The sequence below is a fragment of the Musca autumnalis genome, unplaced genomic scaffold, assembly GCF_047663935.1.
Source record: "Musca autumnalis isolate F117 unplaced genomic scaffold, ASM4766393v1 scaffold_3, whole genome shotgun sequence".
NCBI lineage: Eukaryota > Metazoa > Arthropoda > Insecta > Diptera > Muscidae > Musca > Musca autumnalis.
In genome coordinates this window covers 227,153,037-227,174,449 of record NW_027411866.1, presented here as the reverse complement: position 1 = coordinate 227,174,449, position 21,413 = coordinate 227,153,037, and the positions used below count along the sequence as shown (strand labels likewise).

At 39.1% G+C, this 21,413-nt stretch overlaps 1 protein-coding gene across 3 annotated transcripts in view; it reads right to left on the bottom strand.

The window, feature by feature from the left end:
* Pdcd4 (Programmed cell death 4) overlaps window positions 1-21,413 on the bottom strand; it is a 102,659-nt gene that overhangs the window by 9,625 nt on the left and 71,621 nt on the right. The window contains exon 5 of one of the 3 annotated variants that reach the window (XR_012411754.1): window positions 7,164-7,251. The exons of the other annotated variants lie outside the window; for them this stretch is intronic. The gene's annotated coding sequence lies outside the window, so the exon portion shown is untranslated. Of the gene's footprint in view, window positions 1-7,163; window positions 7,252-21,413 lie in introns of those variants that run through there. 3 annotated transcript variants of the gene reach the window in all.

The following is a 21,413-nucleotide window of genomic DNA, read 5'->3' as shown; positions in this document are numbered from 1 at the left end:
CAATCGAAACATATGATATATATGCAAAATGCATACATTTTTGCATATTCAAAATTTATGCATTTTACATATTTTCTTATGCAACAAATATTTCAATAATATGTACAAAAATGTTTGTGTGTGCAATTTTTCTGTTTTAAATTCTCTTCAGACAAGTCAATAAAATAGAGAAATGTATAACCACAGCCACAACCTTCAAAATACCGAAAATCGGGAGGTATCGTTCTATGGGGGCTATACGAAGGCCTAAACCGACAAATTTTAGGTGGAAAGTTTTTTACCCTCAAGGAAGACTTATTACAAAATTTCAGCCATTTCGGAGGGATATTGAGGGCACAAACTTCAAAAAACCAGAAATCCGGAGGTACCGTTCTACGGGGGCTATATGAAGACGTGGACCAATACTGAAAAATTTCAGGTGGAAAGTTTCATACCCCCAACGAAGACTTAAAACCAAATTTCAGTCATTTCGGAGGGATATTGAGGGCACAACCTTCAAAATACCAGAAATCCGGAGGTACCGTTCTATGGTGGCTATATGAAGACGTGGACCTATACCGACAAATTTCAGGTGGGAAATTTTATACCCATAGCGAAGACAAAATGCCAAATTTCAGTCATTTTGGTGGGATATTAAGGCCACAACCTTCAAAATACCGAAAATCGGGAGGTACCATTCTATGGGGCTATATGAAGACGTGGACCAATACCGATAAATTTCAGGTGGAAAGTTTAATACCCCCAACGAAGACTTAATACCAACTTTCAGCCATTTCGGAGGGATATTGAGGGCACAAACTTCAAAGTGCCAGAAATCCGGAGGTACCGTTCTATGGGGGCTATATGAAGACGTGGACCTATGCCGACAAATTTCAGGTGGAGTGTTGTATACCCCCAACGAAGACTAAATACCAATTTTCAGTCATTTCGGTGGGATATTGAGGCTACAACTTTTAAAATACCGAATATCGGTAGGTACCGTTCTATGGGGGCTATTTGAAGACGTGGACCTATGCGGACAGATTTCAGTTGTAATGTTGCATACCCCTAACGAAGACTCAATACCAAATTTCAGCCATTTCGGTGGGATATTTAGACCACAAATCCTTAAATATATTTTTGCATATGCTCATTTTATGCAGATATGTAAAAATATTTCAAAATATGCACGATATGCTGAATATGCAAAATATGCAAAAAATTTTGGGCCTAATTCGTTTTATTTTGTAATAAAACGAGTTTCTGTCTAATCAGATTTTCTCTACGAACATCCTAACCATATATGCATTTGCAAAGGATTCCGCAGTCTCATAATAATAAATTCATGGAGCCATTACACAAACCCTTTTAAAGATCCACCCTCTTGAAATACCCCAAATTTAAAGCAAAAGAAAAACTATTTTTGTTAATGTCTATTTAAAACATATTGAAACGGAATTTTCCACAATTTTCCTAATTGAAATATTAACTGCACACACACACGCACTCGAAATTGCATTATAATCACAACGTTTTGTTCCACATTTCTTGTTGCTATTGTTTTTCCACAACAAGAAGAAAACAACAAACATTTGCAATCGGCCACGAATGGAATTTTTTGTTTGTCTTGAATTAAAACAATTCGTGCTTGTGAACATTTTTAAATTTTATTTTGCAAGGCATTTCTTCTTACAAATGGATTAAGTGCATTATTTTTAAAATTACCAATAATTAGGTAACGAGTTGAAATCCATCAAAGAAACCATCGTGCAAAGAATACACGACAAGTAGAGCCTCCTAAAACTAAGGAATTCTACAAACCGAACCTGTTATGGAAAGGTGACCCTATATAAAAAAATTGTCACAATAGCAGAACTAAGGCTTATTCCATCGAAATCTTTATCTGTTCCTGCTGTTTTAGGACAACGAGCAGACAACCCTCTGCCAGATTTGTAACGTTGGATAATCAATTATATGTGCACACTAGTCGTACGTGAAATTTATGAACAAAAAGTCCAAGCTCCGTAGAGTGAAACAGGTAGTTCATCAAGGTGGCGTGATATCTCCGGAACTGTTTAACCTCTAGCTCTGCTGTATTCCGCCCCCTCCATATGGCATTGAGATCATAACGTATACGGATAATTGTACCATCTTGACGTCAGGTACCTTACCTGATGTCGTTTGTGAAAGGCTGAACTCCTATTTGACTGATCTTCCACGTGAGGGATAAGCAAATATCCGACACTAAATCTACAACCACTTTGTTCACCACATGAACTGCAGATGTGGGAAAAGAGTTGAATATAGTGGTCGGCGGTAGCAGATTTACTACTAACAGAAACTACCCCAACATTTCAGAGGTCACATTCGATAGTATGATTATGACATTCACAACATGCCCAGTCCCTAACCAGCACTTGGGGTGCAGATAATGAAATATTGTTGACCACATATAACTCGAAAGGTCGATCTGTGGTTAGTAGACAGCGGAATCCTATGAAATGCATATATGGTTAGGATGGTCGCAGAGAAAATCTGATTAGACAGAAACTCGTTTTATGACAAAATGAAACGAATTAGGCCCAGAAATTTTTGCATATTTGCATAAAATGAACATATGCAAAAATATATACAAGTATTTGTGGTCTAAAAATACCACCGAAATGGCTGAAATGTGGTATTAAGTCTTCGTTAGGGGTATGAATCTTTACACCTGAAATTTGTCCGCATGCCTCCACGTCTTCATATAAACCCCATAGAACGGTACCTCCCGATTTTCGGTATTTTGAAAGTTGTAGCCTCAATATCCCACCGAAATGACTGAAATTTGGTATTTAGTCTTCGTTGGGGATATAAAACTTTCCGCCTGAAATTTGTCGGTATAGGTCCACTTCTTCATATAGCCCCCATAGTACTCCCGATTTCCGGTATATTTAAGGTTGTGGCCTCAATATCCCTCCGAAATGATTGAAATTTGGTATTTAGTCTTCGTTGGGGGTATAAAACTTTCCACCTGAAATTTGTCGGTATAGGTCCACGTCTTCATATAGCCCCCATAGAACGGTACCTCCGGATTTCTGGTATTTTGAAGGTTGAGGCCTCAATATCCCACCGAAATTACTGAAATTTGGTATTTAGTCTTCGTTGGGGGTATAAAACTTTCTACCAGAAATTTGTCGGTATATGTCCACGTCTTCATAGAACGGTACCTCCCGATTTCCGATATTTTGAGGGTTGTGGCCTCAATATCACACTTAAATGGCTGACATTTTATATAAAGTCTTCGTTGGTAGTATATAACTTTCCACCTGAAATTTGTCGGTATAAGTCAACGTCTTCATATAGCCCCCATAGAACGGTACCTCCCGATTTTCGGTATTTTGAAGGTTGTGACCTCAATATCCCTCCGAAATGGCTGAAATTTGGTATTAAGTCTTCCTTGGAGGTATAAAACTTTCCACCTGAAATTTGTCGGTATAGGTCCACGTCTTCATATAGCCCCCATAGTACGGTACCTCCCGCTTTCCGGTATTTTGAAGGTTGTGGCCTCAATATCCCTCCGAAATGGCTGGAATTTGGTATTAAGTCTTCCTTGGGGGTAAACAAATTTCCACCTAAAATTTGTCGGTTTATGTTCAGGCCTTCATATAGCCCTCATAGAATGATAACTCCCGATTTTCAGTGTTTTGAAAGTTGAGGCTGTGGTTATACACTTCTCTATTTTATTGACTTGTTTGAAAAGAATTTTAAACAGATAAATTGTACATACAAACATTTTTGTACCTATTATTGAAATATTTGTTGCATAAGAAAATATGTAAAATGCATAATTTTTGCATATGCAAAAATTTATGCATTTTGCATAATTTTGCATATGTCATATGTTTCGATTGTAATTTAATCAGAAGCCAAAAATATGCCCGGTCCCAAAAGTTGACATAAATCGGACCAAAAATAGGGGTTGCATAAAATTCCGCTCTCTAATGATCAATAAGGTTTTTATCTGCACACCATGTGCTGCCGGTTTGTCGCATATAGCGGTGACATGTTCACGTCGTCGCTGTCGAACGAATATTTTAGTGGTCGGAATTCCTCGGGAGGTAAAAGTTGCTAAGATTAATCAAATCAAAGTTCAGCCTTTTAAAAATGACAAATAACATCAGGGAAGGTACCCGATGCCAAGATCGTACAATCATCCTTATACGTTACGAACTGAATGCTGTCTGGAGAGAGTGGAATATACAGAGGAGGTAGAGGTTAAACTGTTCCACAGATATCATCCCACACTGGCGAACTCCCAGAGACCAAAGCGAAAGGACGGCTTACCAGGTGACGTCTTTTGTTAAACCTGGTACTGTCTGGCAAAATGTGACTCTCTCCGCATTCTCAGGCACAGTTCAAAACGTAGAGCTATCAATCTTCCCTGCCAGCGGTATAAACCCCTCTGATCATTACCTAAAACCAAATACTCAACTCATGATAAGTATTAAAGGCCCCTAAAACTAGTCGATTATGACCTTCCAAATGTGGGCTAATGTTAAACCTACAACCTGGAGTACAGTTATTAATTCGAAACAGGTCAGGGAAAATGCTTTATGCTACACAAACAGCAGTTCTCAGAAGCGGAGCTTGATCAACTCTCTGAAATTTTGTCAATTAGCTTTCTCATGGTTCGGGATGTCAATGGAGACTATCATAGAGAGAGAGATGATCTGAGATTGAATTTAATTTTAATGCTTGCGAGCAAACCAACTGAGCTTACTCGGTCACCATAGATTCCATTACTCGGACATCTTATTTTCTTTTACAATTGGTGAACCATTCTTAGTTTGTATTTTCTTATACGACCCTCTATTGCCCTCATGCAGTATGGCATTTGTACATTAGGAATACTTGTACAATGGGTGTTTTCCTCGGATAACCTTTTCACACTTTCTGACTTCGATTTTCTTTGTGACTCTCGTCAGTACATTTGCGTAGGAGACTTAAGAGGAGATACTCTGTTCGGCTATAGTACACTTCGGAATGGATGGACCTCCTATTCCGTTTTATACTTGGTGATTGGTCTTAGAGCTTTTGGCTGTCAATTTATGTTCATAGATTGAGGAGGATATTTGCACCCAGTTTCTTGCGACATTACAGTCATTCATCCTAATTATTTAATAGACCTGTTATAGTCTTTGCCGACCTGCTTCCGGCAAAGTTATTGCAGTCGCCTTAACTAATAGTTACTGCAGTATCGATGACACCGGGGACGATAGTCTCCCATCTCCTGAACAACTAAGTTTCTGAGAAAATGCTCAACTAAGTTTCTGAGAAAATGCTCAAATGAAGTCAAACAAACTTTGCAGGACCCAGTTTCTTTCAAGAACTTAGAAAGGCCTAAATCTCGAAGTTTTTGACTGTGAGAATACCTGTTCCTTTTGGGACCTGAAACTCGTTTGTTAATAAAGTGGATGATTGTTCCTTTTGGGTACAAGTACTTTCGATAAATGTCTCCCCCTGTTCCATTCAGAGTCACAAAAGCGAGTGAAGCGAATGACGCTTTGAGAGCTGAAGTCTCTTACGCTATTATGGTATCTCTTCGAGCCCGAAATAATAATTTTTGATGCCGTTCCGGAGGACACTACGTACTATACCCCTTTATTCACACAAATGATGGTCTCGTTGTTTTGGGCTTGGACTTTTCACTCACATTTTAGCCATGGAATGGTCTGACATAGTCCATTTGGAAAGTGGGTCTTATTTTGGGAGTCATTCCCCTTGATACGTCACCACATAATTTAGACCTTTGGACTATTATATCAGGAAACATGGGCTTGCCCACGAAAAACATATTATCGCTCTAAACAGGGACGCTATTTCCAATTTCCAAAGTATCCTTAAACAAACATTTTGAACATTTGTGTGGGTGGTACCTTACGGAATGGACCGAAAGGGCCCACTTTTGAATATAAATTAAGATTGAACAAATTATTTCGAAGTCCAAAGTTTGGACCAAATCGGTTGCTCTGTTTATGAGACATGGCGCGTACCATTTTAGCGAATATTTTAGAAGTTTTGTTGGGGAAGGAGTGGACCTATAAGCACCATCTTCGAACTTAAACTAAATCTAGGGTCACACTAGGCAAATATTTGCTCCAGCGACAGGGAGTGTGTGTTTAGTGAGAGCAAGTGAGCATAAATTTCAATGCATTATTTACTCTCATTTGCTCTCAGTAAGCGCACACTGCCGGTCGCTATAGCAAATATTTGCCTAGTGTGACCCTAGCTTAATGCTTGGTTTATATTTACGAAATCCACTTGATTTCAACTGTCAATTCCTATTTGTATATGTCAAATAAAAACTCATCAGAAATCTATTGGATTTCATTTGACGTTTAAGCAATGGAATTGACAGTTGAAATCGAGTGGATTTCGTAAATGTAAACTTACTATAAGTTAGGATGAAATATTACAGTGGCCAAATTTTGGACCGAATCGATTAATCCGTTATCGTGTTATCGTGCGACTCCAAATTATCCGAAGCGGATTTCGTGCAATGGTATACACACTAGGGTTATGACTTTTTGACACTTTTTCTCAAAAATGATGTCCTGTAGCAGGGATGAATGAACTTTTGCCTATTAATCACTATGCTATCGTTTATTCCGTTGAAATATAAAAAAAGTTCACGCACAAATCGATTTTAAAAAAATAATTTGAAAAAATATATGAAATGAAAAAAAAAATTTTCAAAAAATTATTTTTTGTTGCACGAATGAATAAATATAAGCCTACTAATAACTATAATAACGTTTATTTCATTCAAATATTAAAAAAGTCGCGAAAAAAGTCACTTTGAAAAAAATTTAAATTTTTTGTTTTTTGTTAAAAAAATATATTTTTGAATAAAAACGTTTACGACATTTTTTACGATCTCAGAATTGAAGAAAAATAGTGAGAAATAAATTTTATGTCATTTTAATTATCTCATGTGGCTCTAAAGTTTATTTTCAATTATATATCTGTTTTCAGTGACTTCAAAAAATTGTCCATAATTTTGATAAATTCAAATTTTAAAATCATTTTGTGCGTGAGGTTTTTTCACCGAATCACCTTATAATTAAGATTTTATGTAATCTTATGGCAATACTAATCACGCTATGATACAGGGATATGAGGTTGTAAAAAAGTCATAACCCTAATGCACACCCGCCTTGCACGGTGAAGGTCGTGACTTCGATTCCCCGGCCAGTCAACATCAACATTTTCAACGGTGGCAAAATATCCCTCAGTAATGTTGGCAACATTTCCTGAGTATTTCAGCCATGTAAAACTTCTCTACAAGTGCTGTCTTAAGGCACGCCGCACAGTGGTTCAGAATCGTTTTTTCCTGGTCAAAATTCTGTAACTTTTGAACGGATAGAGATATATTCATAATTCTTTTTTTCTTAGATAAATAACACAATCAGCTTTCAGACGAATTGCAAGCGGTAAATTTCGGGCCGGTAGTTGCAGAGAAATTCAAGGTCAAAGTTAAACTTTTGAGTTTTTTAACTATTTTTCATCAAAATATGAGTGTTTTTGTGGTTATATCTTCCTATGTATTAAAGATGGTCAAACACCTACAAATAAACAAAATAATTACCAAAAAACTAAAAAAAAAAAATCGAAAAAATTTCGAAAAAAAAAATTTTCAAAAATTTGTAAAAAAAAATTAAAAAATAATTTAATTTTTTTAAAAAATTAAAAAAATTCTCCTTGGGTTTTAATAAAACTTATATAACTCGTATTATAAAACTTATATACTCAAAAAAGTTGTAATTTGTGTCAAAAAACTGTAATTCATATGGAAACAGTATAGAAAAACAGACATTTTTACCCATGTAATTTCAATAAATTGAAAACAGTGTTAAACGGACGGAACGGGACGGGTACAAAAGTATATATGGGCTGGAAGAGGAGACTTTTGGACATCTTTCTGTGAAAACAGAACTTTGTTCCATGTTGTTCCACAAAAGTTCTAGTCCACTAAATTTGGAATTTCATAAAATGTAGTACCCGAGGAAAAATAAAATAGATCATGTTGTGTAAAAGCTACGGTAATTTACTAAAACGATTTTTAAAGGCCACAATCCTACCTACCTTACAAAAAAACAATGAACACAATAAATGTTATAGTTTCAAAGAAATTGCTTCGTCTTTCTCCAAAAATTTGCAAAAATTACGTATTTCCCAAAAATGGGGAAAATGCTCGTCTTTAGTTGCACGCCACGCCCATGGGATGCTTGTGGAACAATTATATTATTTTGTCCAAACATAATTGGACCCTTAATCCATTATTTCGATGAGGCACATTTTTGGCCGTATCAAATCTATTTCAAAACAATCGTAGAAAATCCATTAATCGAAAATGTTTTCCGATATAGACATTTTCTTGGCGGTAATTTTACGATGTGCAAAGTTTCGGCCTAATCTGATATTGAATTCGTAAATTATCGTGCTCATAAATCATTTTAGTTATCGTCGACAGATAATTTTTAGCTTTTGTGTCATTATCCCAGTAAATACGGACTTGTCCCCGAAAAAAAAATCAAAACTATCTGAGTCATGTCCTTAAACTGCACATTGCCAACAATTTTGGAAGAATTATGTTGGATCAAATCGTTTTATCTGTTCAAGGTTATCGCGCGCCCTATTTTAGCGGAAAATGTTGAACTTTCATAAAGGAACGAATGGGCACTCTTCTAACATTATCTAATTTTGGACTAAATATTACGAGATGCAAAGTTTGAACCAAATCGATCTATCCTCACCAACCAGAGAATGACAGACGACAGGGCTAAATCGACTATAAATTGTCTACACTTTGGACTTAAAAGATCGATACATTGGAAGTGATCTTTGTTGCAAATGTTCCATTTCTGAAAGATTTTTCGCTCCTCCCACTGTAATCTGATTCTTGTTGTTAATGCAGTTATGGAACGAAATATATTTTATTTTTTAATTACATGTTTCTATATACACCTGCCATAAATTTAATTTTTTTCTCTTTTGTTAAAAATTAAACAATTTACCTGATAATTTATTCAACAAAACCGAATGCAACAAGGATAAATAAATATGGGCTATAAATAGCATGACATACATACACCCGTTTTATTTATTACATTTTTACAATGCCATGAAGGTGTGTACGCGCAGCTTTTTTCGGGGTGTAATTCATTTCAATGCAACACAAGCAACAGAAAAACAAGATTTTTGAGGTTATTGCAAAACATTTTAATAAAAAATAATAAAACAGAATCAAGTTTTTAGTTATGGTGGCATAAAATGAATTTTAAGGAAAGCGATTGACCATATCAACACCAAAGCAGGAATGCTATGTAGTATATGGGAGTGATTTGGATTGATTTTATGGTTTAAACAGGAGCGATAGGCTATCTAAATTCAAATACACGAAACATTTTTTCCTTCTTAATTAAAGAGTTTCGAAAAGTATGTTTAGAATTGTTGGATCTGAATTGAGGCACATTTTCATAAGGTTCCCATGAGAATTATGGTCTGGTCTGTTTCATTTATTTGCTTATTTTTAGATTTAGTTGGATAGAGAAATAATTGTGTCTAAGGCAAATATTTTGACTTATACAAATTTACAATAATAATTGTGTGATTAAAATAACATATGTTATAAGCTTACATCTCTTTAATAAAAATTATTCACAATTTTACTGAAACCCTATTCTCTTCAGAAGTCACAAATATTGTACATAGAACAAAATTTATTTACGTAGGCTAATTTTACGTTACGTTACGAGCTTTTACGTTATTTGCTTCTTATTTTTGTTGTAATTGTAATTGCGCTTTGCCTCGCATAATTCTGCATCACCGTCGTCGTCCGTCAGTCATCATCTTAATGCAAGCAGCACAAAAAGTAGCAACAAAAAAGGTCATTGGGTGAATGAACTTTTAGCTGCTGCACAAAAATCAAAATCAACAAAATACGTCCAAACAAAAATAAACCAACAAAGCAATAACAACAACAATGACACCAACAATGTCTTTCACGACAAACTTTATCAACCTTACCAACCAACAAACCAACCGACATCTTAACATTTTACCAACCTTAAAATGTGCAGCAGAAGACAAAGTGGCGGAATATTGGCAAGAAAATAACCAGTACTGAAACACTGCCAGCTGGTAGAGGAAAGTGACAATTGTTGGCATGTTACTAATTTTGTCAATAAGAAAAATGTTACCATAAGACCTAATAGCAGAAATTGAAGGTCAGAAAGTCATACCATTCGATAGTGACAACAAGTCATTTTAGTTAGCCTCCGTAGGATTTTTATGAGCTAATGGATGATCACGTCTGAATGCATGGACTTGTCCACGAAACTCACTATATCGCTGTAAATAGGATCACAAGGAGTACCTTTGGTGGTAAGGTGGTAATTTCAAAACGATACTCGAACAGCCCTTTATTTGCACTCAAGCGAAAATTTTGAACTTTTGTGAGGGATGTACCCGAAGGTGTTGTCTGAAATGGACGTTTTTGGAACTAGACATACGTTAGACATTTTACGATGTGCAAAATTTCGACCAAATCGGATACTCCATTTTCTGAATAATCTTGCTCCTCAGCCAAATTAATTGGCGCCGGCAGGGTTTTTTAAGCATTGGGCCATTATCTCTGGAAGTGTGGACTTGCACCCAAACAATTGTACGGTTGTAATAGTCTTCGCGAGTACAACCTGATGAACGAACATTTTGCTCTAGCATGAAATTGTTTGATTCGTTTCAGAGTAACAGTGCGTACAATCTTTGTGAAAAATTAGGAACGAAATAATTGGGCCGAACTTCGACCTTTACCTAAGTTTGGACTAAATATTGCGAGGACCAAATGTTGGGATAAATCGGTTGAACAGTGCGTACAATCTTTGTGAAAAATTAGGAACGAAATAATTGGGCCGAACTTCGACCTTTACCTAAGTTTGGACTAAATATTGCGAGGACCAAATGTTGGGATAAATCGGTTGAACCGTTCGAGTGTTATTAAATCAGCCTGCCAGACCGACAGACGAATGGGCAGGAGCGTGATGAGCTTCGCCAACCCCAATGACCTCAGTGTCAGGGAGCTGAGACTGGAAGTTAACAGGCTGGTCGGCGAGCATAAGCGGAACAAGTGGTTAAATCATCTGAAGAGTTGCAACATTGGAGTCGGTATAGGTGAATTGTGGGCAACGGTTAAGTCACTCTCGAACCCTGGAAGAAGGGAAGATAGGACCTCAGTCACGTTTTGCGACGTTAAGTTGACTGACCCGAAGAGGTGCGCAAGTTATTTCAATCGACAGTTTGTCGAACACCCCGAAAGTGACAAGGCGAAGAGAAGAGTATTACATCGCATCAGATATCTTCCTGCCGAGGAGGAACCACCACAGTTTACAATGGATGATGTTGCCAATGCCATTAGGAACGCTAAATCATCCAAATGGTTGGACCCTTATGGAATCTCCATGGTAATGCTGAAGCAGCTGGACGAGCCGGGAGTGGAGTTTCTCACTACAGTTCTCAACTTGTCGCTATCCACCTTCATTGTTCCCGAAGTCTGGAAAATGGGCAGGGTGGTCTCACTACAGAAGCCCGCCAAGTATGCCAGCAAAAGTGAATCGTACAGGCCGATTTCGCTTTTGCCGCCCGTAGCAAAGACCCTTGAGGCCTTAGTCCTCCCCAGTATCAGATATAGCTATCAACTTGCCGATCATCAGCATGAATTCCGTAAGCAGCAGAGCACGACAACTGCACTGCACGCCATTACCACACATATTTGTCAAGGACTCAACCAGAGACGGTCGTGCGATAGAACAGTGATGGTGGCGCTTGACTTATCAAAAGCCTTTGATACAGTCAGGCACTCCACGCTGTTTGAGGACATTGAGCAGACAACCCTCCGGCCAAGCTTCAAACGTTGGATAGTCAATTATAAGGGTGGACGCCATTCGTACGTGGAATTCAGGAACAAGAAGTCCAAACCCCGTAGAGTGAAACAGGGAGTTCCCCAAGGTGGGGTGATATCTCCGGAACTGTTTAACCTCTACCTCTCCTGTATACCGCCCCCTCCAGACGGCATCGAAATCGTAACGTATGCGGATGATTGCACGATCCTGGCGTCGGGTACCTATCCTGATGACATCTGTGAGAGACTGAACAACTATTTAACCGATCTTACCACCATTTTCCATTCGAGGAATATGCAGATTTCCGCCACAAAATCAACAGCCACTCTGTTCACCACATGGACAGCGCAGTTTGGAAGAGAATTGAATGTCGTGAACGACGGTAGCAGAATTCCGACCACAAAGTACTCCAAAATTTTAGGGGTCACATTCGACACTACTTCCACGTCGTGCACGCCACAGCTATGTGGGACAAACTGAAAAGTAGAAACAAGGTCCTCAAGTTCCTAGCTGGCAGCACTTGGGGCGCAGATAAAGAAACCTTGTTGACCACATATAACGCGATAGGTCGGTCTGTGGTAAGCTATGCGGCGCCAGTATGGTCCCCGAGATTATGTGATACGAATAGGAAAAAGATTCAAACTTGACAGAAGGCCGCACTGAGAACAGCAACAGGGTGCCTCCTCAAATCTTCAGTGGACCATCTACATGAGGATGGCAAAGATTCTTCCAGTAAAGCAACACAATGAGATGCTTTCGTCGCAGTACCTTGGCTTGGATGTTACCGTGTGAGCCATCCCAATTACCATCTTGTGGGTATGCCCGTCACATTCAGGCAGATCTGAGGAGCATCTGAGGAGCGTCAGCTGCCACGACAAACTAGAGTAGTTTTGCCTCAACTACGCTCGGGATATTGCAGTCGCCTAAATTCTTATTGGGCGGAAATCAACCGCTCCGTGCAGGACATTTACCCAGTATGTGGCATGGGCCCGCTCGACACAAAACACCTTTTCAACTGCCCAGCCAAACCTACCCATCTAACTTCAGTGGATCTGTGGTTACATCCCATCGAAGCAGCCACTTTCCTGGAACTGGAGATAGACCCTGAGCCAGATTGAACAGAAGAACGAACATACAAACATAATAACAAACACTGTTACAACAACAACCGAAGTTTGAGTGTGGTGGAAAACCAAATTGATCCTTGGTTTTCCTCCGTCCCCGCACGGAGTAAAAGAATCCGGAGCAGGTATTCCGGAATATGCTGCTCCCAACACAGAAAAACGATACAAATACAAATATGTACACACTGAGGTGCCAGCAGCTGGTCGGTACACGGGGGTTGTGAGGTTCCGGGTCAATCCGGTATCGAAGAGCCCGCCTCGTTGTATTGATATATTAATTTTATCATTAAGATAATGGTTAAGTAGGTCGATTTAAAATTAGTTTTCTTGCTGGAGTATTGTAAATATGTTAAAATGTATATTGTTGGACCAATAAAATATATGGTTACTGCAACAATAAGCATTTTTACATAATTACAATATCCTATTTTATTCACAGAATATGCTTGCTTCAACAATATTTCTTCACTGTGTTATCGGGGTGAAAGCTCTCGCAAGAAGTTTTTCCAAGCAAGTTTTTTAACCCTTCCCCTAAAAGTTCACAAAATGTATAATCCATAGTTTTCCCTTGGTAAAAATTACATTTAGTCCTTCACTAGTTGCTCGCCCAAGTGGCAACAATATAACTTGCAATGATGTAGCAACTATCCAGCTTTTAAACAACTACCTACCTCCTGATTGTGTATCTGGTTTGTTTGCAGATTTTTATTAAAGAAAACTTCGTGGAAATTTCTATTAAAAAAATAAATTGATTTTTTTGTGTGTTTGTCGTTTTATTGATGGGATTTTCTAAGCAATTTGTATGCTATGCAATATTTAAAGTGCGTTGTCGTCGTTTATGGACTCAAGTCAAATGTTTAGCAATAAAAAATGTTAAGGGGCACTATTAAACATTTTTTTATGGAATTAGGTGGTAATTTGAAAGTGTAAATTGTTAATGTTTAAAGTGATATATGGGACTTTTATTATATATCAGCAACGACTATATAAATAAGTATGTGTTTAAATAAAATAATGAAAAAATATTCTCTTGCCAAAAACAACATATGTTTTAGTATTGTATTGAAATCAAAATGTTGGCAAATTATCAAAATAATTACTAAGAGTTGAAAAATAATCAACAAAATTTTATGTTTAACCCAAATTTATTAAAAAGAAAATTCTCACTATCAAGGAAGGCCTTGTAATCCTTGATCTAAATCCTTGTTTCTTCAACAAAACCAACCGACAAACAAAAAGAATAAAGTTAAAATGTTGTTCAAACAAAAATTCCGCAATTATTTTAAAGGACACACAATTTGTTGTCCAGCCATCCAATTTTATTTATATACGAGTCCTTCAAATTCACTTTCTCAAAGAACAAACAAAAAAATAAAACGAGACAAACGAACAAATAATTTGTTTTTGCATTTTCAAAGCTGTTTTGCTCATGGCCCAGTAGTAAAACATCTTTAATCTCTTTCGTGTTTTATTCATACATAATTGCCATATTTAAAATATAAAATATTTATTTGTGCATACTACAAAGGCACCTATCACAAGTGTAGCCTACTTTAAGGCTTTTACAATGTTAAAGGTAAGAAAACATCAAAGAAAAGAAAACAAAAATTGCAAACAAATGAAAGAAAATTGCCATTTATCAAGGAAAACACTTCCACTGCTGTTGCTGCTGAAAATTTTAAAGTCTTCAACATAAATGCGTTGTATTTCAATGAAAAGAAAAAAATGTGTATTGCAGCATATAATTAAGACGTTTTTTATGAATTCATAAAATTTCTAGCATACTTTATGGAGGTTAGGAAAAACATACAATGTCTTGGGGGGATTTTGTTGCTAAATGATAGTTTTCTCGGGGACACAAAACAAGGTCTCTTGTTCTTGGTGATACTAATATGGCCATAGACTAATAAATTCATAGACAAAGAGAATTGTAGTGTGCTTCTTTTTTGTAGGTGTCGCCGGTATACAAAGTACCTAATACGATAACTCTTGAAGAAAGTAACCGATTTGGTCCATCATTTGCAACTCGTGAAATGTCTACGAGACTTAGATGAGGTTCCAATATGGACTCAATCGTTCCACTCCTTCGGGTACCTCCCACACAAAATTTCAGATATGTTCAGTTTAGGACCTGCTCTCGAATCGCTTTGATTTTTGTTTTAGCAACTTGTATTCACTGTCCCCCATACGACGGTACAAGTTTCATCAGGGGCAAGTCTATACTTCCTGAGAAAATAGCCGGAATGTTGCACAAAACCCCCATGACACCGTGTGAGGTGGTTGGAGCGCAACGGATCTGCCGATTGGGTCCAAAATTTGGCCTTACTAATATTTTGTCCAAACATAGTTTAAGTTCGAAGATAAGCCATATCGGTCCACTCCTTCAGGTACCTCCCCAACAAAATTTCAAAAATGTTCGGAAAAATTTTTCGTACGGTAACTTTTGAAGGGAGTGGCCGAATTGGTCCATACTTTACACATCCTAATATATCTACCAGATATAGATCAGGTTCAAATATATACTATATTTGTCCACTTCATCCAGTACCTCCCAAACAAAATTTAGGATAAGTTTACTTTAAGACCTGCTATCGAATCACTTTGATTTTCGTTGAAGCAACTTGCATTCGCTGCCTCAATTACGATGGTAAAAGTTTCTTCAGGGGCAAATCCACACTTCTTGGACAACCAGCCCGAAGGGTGTAAAAATCCCCTATGGCACCATATGTAGTGGCTGGAGATCCACTTCTATAATGGTCAATGTCGATCTATTCTTTTAAGTATTTCCTCCTCATTTTTGTCGTTTCATACGCCCAAAATTTTTAAAACCCTCTAAATACATAAGTTTTTTGGGAAAAAATTGTTTCAATATACACAGGCTGAGGGTATATCTCTGTCGGCCAAGCCGACTGATACTTTTTTACTTGTTTTATATTGAAATGATAAAATATGTCAAATATTGACATATCAAGCAAAATGTGGAATATTTTGATACATATTTTTGTCAATAGGTGAAATATTTTATCATATGTATTTTTACTTTGCGATCAAATAAATTTATTGAATATTGACAATATGGCAATTTTTTTATCGCCGGAAAATCGATAAATTTTTGATTGAATCTTTGAATTTTATTATCAAATGGCTAAATAATTTTCTGTGTAGGGTTGCAGTACCCAATTTATAGCAATCATATATTGTTTCTCATATAAAATCATATCTGTTATCATTATTGATATCCACTCTAACATATTAGGATGGGTGAAAAGTTACGGGTTCCCCGATTTTAATGGATTAAAATAAAATATAGAGGACGTACTCTACCCAATGGGTGTCCTATATATCACATGGTGGTAAGGATAGCTCTCACGGTAGCCTCAGAGCTGGACTTCCAACGAAAGCATGCCATTGTGTTGCTGTACTCAAAGAATCTTTGTCTCCTCATGCAGATCGTCCATGGATGACATCAGGAGGCACCCTGTTGCAGTTCTCAGAACAGTTTTGAATATTTATCTATTGCGTTGCACTTATATTCGCGGACCACACTGGCGCCGCATAGGTTACCACAGACGGACTTATCGTGTTATATGTGGTAAACAAGGATTCTTTATCTGCACTCCAAGTGCTGCCGGACCTTGTTCCCACATTTCAGTTAGTCGCAGATAGCTGTGACATGCGCGGACGACGTGAACGTTGTATCGAACGTGACACCTAAAATTTTGGTGCAGTTTGTGGTCGGAATTCTGCTACCATCGACCACGAAATTCAACTCTCTTCTATACAGCGCCGTCCATGTGGTGAACAGAGTGGCCATAGATTTAGTGACGGATATCTGCATATCCCTCGCGTGGAAAAAGATGGTAAGATTGGTTAAATAGGAGTTCACACTCTCACAGATGTCATCAGGGTTGTTGTTGTTGTAACAGTGTATTTTTATTATGTTTGTATGTTCGTTCTCCTGTTCAATCTGGCTCTGGGTCTATCTCGAGAGTATGGCCGCGAACACTTTGCGGACATAACTCCCATCAAATTTTAGTTGTTGTTGTAACAGTGTTTTATTATTATTTTTGTATGTTCGTTCTCCTGTTCAATCTGGCTCTATCTCCAGTTCCAGGAAAGTGGCTACTTCAGGATGGGATGTAACCACAGATCTACTAGAGTTAGATGATTAGGTTTTGCGGGGCAGTTGAATAGGTGCTTAGTATCGTGCGGACCCATGCCGCATACTGGGCAGATGTCTTGCAGGCTGCGATCGATTTCCGCCCAATAAGAATTTAGGCGACTGCAATATCCCGAGCGTAATTGAGCCAAAACTACTCTGGTTTGTCGTGGCAGCTGACGCTCTTCAGCTGCGATAGATGGGGGGATGTACTCCGATGACTGCATTCACACAATAATTGCTTATGGCCTTGGCAACTGTGTCCGTGTGAATGCTGTTCAAACCTGCCTGATATGTGTGTTGATCTAGAGGTTCTCTCCTATATTGCTGGACCTCCGTCTCTAGAGCATAAATATCCTTCCTGATATGTCTGGGTGTATCGGTGGCCAGCAAATGGTGATTGGGATGGCTCTCAAGGTAACACCCGAGCAAGTACTGCAACGATAGCATCTCATTATGTTGCCGTACTGGAAGAGAATCTTTGCCTCCTCATGTAGATGTTCCACTGTGGATTTGAGGGGGCACCCTGTTGCTGTTCTCAGTGTGGCGTTCTGACAAATTTGTCATCATATCCCACTGCGTGTCACATAAATTCGGGGACCAAACTGGTAGGTACCTGACATCAGGATCGTACAATCATCGGCATACGTTACGATGTCAATGTCGTCTGGAGGAGTCGGAATACTGGAGAGGTATATGTTAATCATTTCCGAGATATTACCCCACCTTGGGGAAATCTTTGTTTCACTCTACGGGGTTCAGAATTTTTGTTCCTGAATTCCACACACATAATTAATTATTCAACGTTTCAAGATTCTCGGTTGTCTGCTCGATGTCCTCAAACGTCGTGGCATGTTTGTCGGAATCGACGGCTTTTGATAAGTCAAGCGCCACCATCACTGTTCCATCAGCGGTTGAGTCCTTGACTAATATGTATGGAGATGGCGTACCAGCGCTGTGGTCGTGCAGTGCTGCTTTAGGAACCCATGTTGATGATAGGCAACTGGATAGTTATTTCTAACGCTGAAGAGGACTAAAGTATCAAAGGTCTTTTCTATGGGCGACAAAAGTGAAATCGGTCTGTATGATTCACCTTTGCTGGCATCCTTGGCTGGCTTCAGTAGCGAGACTACCTTGCCCATTTTCCAAAATTCGGGAATGATGTGGGTGGCTAGCGACATGTTGTTAATCTTAGTGAGATATTCGACTCTCGGCTATTTCAGCGAGGAGATTCCATCAGGGCCCAACGCTTTGGATGATTTAGCGTTCCTGATGACATTCGCAACATCATCCATTGGAAATTGTGGTGATTTATCCTCGGCATGGGAAGATATAATGCCACATAGTACTCTTCACTTCGCCCTGTCACTCACCGGTTGCTTGACAAACTGTTGATTGAAATACATTGCGCACCTCTTCGGATCAATCACCGACCAACCTATTAACTTCCAGTGTCAGCTCATTGACTCTGAGGTCACTGGAGTTGGCAGGACGAAGCTCATAACGCTCATTTGTTAATCACGTTGCCTCTGCTGGGAAGTTTGGTCTCACTTCCAGTATTCGACTTGCAGGTATATGGCGAGCGGCTGCGGCAGTGATGATGTCTCAGAAAGTGCGTTCTGCTACCCGAACATCACAAGGCTCGGGCGAGCTCTGAAGTGGTGATTAGTGAACTATCTGAAACTCGGCCAATTAGCTTTCCCATGATTGATGAAAGTGCGGCATTCAGAGTTGATGAAATTGGACGATCTGCTGATGGAAACAATTATGGGGAGAAGATCTGAACCAAGAGAAACGACGGGTTGGCAGTTGATGTCATTTGTCAGTCCGGATGACGCGATGGTTATGTCTGGCGAACTGTGACACTCTCTGCTAATTCTGTTATGGCGTCCTCATTGACCGTACAAAACGTAGATTCGAGAACCGAATGCCACAGCTCATGACGAATAGAGTTGTGCCAAATGAACTGCTATTTATCGACGCTCAACTCTACCTCGGCAATTCCACACCAGACTGCTACCTCCATACATTCCATGTACGGATGCAATAGGAAAGCTAGTCCCCCACCTCCACTTCCAGTGCTATCCTTCCTCGGTGCGTAGTAACGATTACAACACTGTAAGCTGCAGTTGTTGTGGACCTTTGTTTCCTGCACCACCGGGCTATGATAGTCTTCCGACTCATGAAATCCACAATTTCCTCTATACTTCTTCGGAGTTCATTGCAATTAGATTTAACTACTCCCGACATCTTTGGCCCAACAATCGGGAAATTCAGTCTCCACAGTGAAACATCTGACAATGGTATGAGACTGATAGACTTTGAAGCTGCAAGAAACATGGTAGTTAGCAGAACCAGATTTAAGCATCTTGATATTCATAAGGGCTGTCGCCAGATCAAAGAACAAGAAATCAAATTGATCACGTTGTGATAGATGGAAGACATGCATCAAGCGTGTTGGATGTACGATTGTTCCGAGGTGCAAACATAGACTCGGACCACTACCTTGTTGCAGCAAAGGTACGTACCAGATTAAACGTAGCAAACAAAGTGCGAACAGACACAACGTGGAAGTTGGACATCGGTAAGCTGTAATCACAACAGATAGCCACAGCATATTCCACTCACCTGGCCCAACTGCTTAATCAAAGCACTCTTCGTCCCGATAACATATCAGGACAATGGCAAACATTGCCCACTCCATGCAAACAGCCGCAAAATCAGTACTTGGATACCAGGGACCTCCACCAAGGAATCCATGGTATGACCAGGAGTGTCGTGCTGCTACCGAAGAGAAAAATGCGACATATAGGGCTACTTTACAATCAGTAGCAACGCGTAGCGCACGAGAGAGGTATCGGGAGAAAAGGAGAGAGGAGAAACGTCTTTTCCGCAGGAAAAAGAGAGAGAGAGATGGAAAAGCGGGAGTGTGAACAAATCGAGATTTACAGGAGACAGAATGAAGTCCGAAAATTCTTCCAAAGAGTGAAAAGTCAAACAGATGACTTTGGTACAGGCACATTCTCCGGTAGTGTGTTAAGGATGTGGAAAGAGCATTTTTCCAAACTGTTGGTATCCAATAGTAGCGAAGTCGACGAAGATACCACAGATCAAATCCCAGAAGATGGTATTGAATGTATACCACTCGGCCAAGATGGGGTAAAGACAGTAATAAACCGGCTGAAGAATAATAAGGCAGCAGGAACTAATGGCCTACCAGCCGAGCTTTTTAAAACCTAAGGCGACATGCTGATAAGGTGTATGCATCAGCTAGTTAGCTCCATCTGGCAGGAAGAACGCGTACCCGACGATTGGAACCTGAGCATCCTGTCTCCCGTCCATAAGAAAGGAGATAAGACTTTATGCTCCAACTATAGGGGCATAAGTCTTCTCCTTATCGCCTACAAGATAGTGTCAGGGATATTGTGCGAACGACTAAAGCCCATGGTCAACGAAATAATTGGACCATACCAATGCGGCTTTAGACCTGGCAAGTCCACCACCATTGACCAGATATTTACCCTGCGTCAAATCCTGGAGAAGACCCAAGAGATGCAGATCGACACCTACCACCTTTTTGTCGATTATAAAGCAGCCTTCGACAGCCCGCTGCGTTCAAAGGTATTCCAAGCAATGTCTGAATTTGGTATCAAGGCAAAGCTCATTCGGCTTTGTAAAATTACTCTAACTGACACAATATCTTCAGTTAAAATAGGAAAGAACCTCTCCGAAGAGTTTTGCACCAAAAGAGGTTTCAGACAAGGAGACAGCCTTTCGTGTGACCTTTTCAACATCCTGCCAGAAAAGGTTATACGAGAGGCAAAGGTCAAAAGAAGTGGCACAATCTACACCAATAGCCACATGTTACTTGCTTATGCTGATGATTATAGACATCATGGGACGATCAGTAAAAGAAGTAACCGATACCTTTATGAAGGTCGAAGGAGAATCTGCTAAAGTGAGTCTGGCGGTAAACGGCGAGAAGACCAAGCTGATGGTGTCGACGCGCAATGCGTCCATTGAGATCGGACCAACTGTTGAAGTTGGTTCCTATAATTTCGAGGTAGTAAAAGACTTCGTATACCTCGGCACCGCCGTTAACGCAACAAACGACATCAGTTGTGAAATAAAAAGAAGAATTGTATTGGCCAACAGATGCTACTTTGGCTTAAGTAAGCTCTTTAAAAACAAAGCCACAACTTGTCAAAC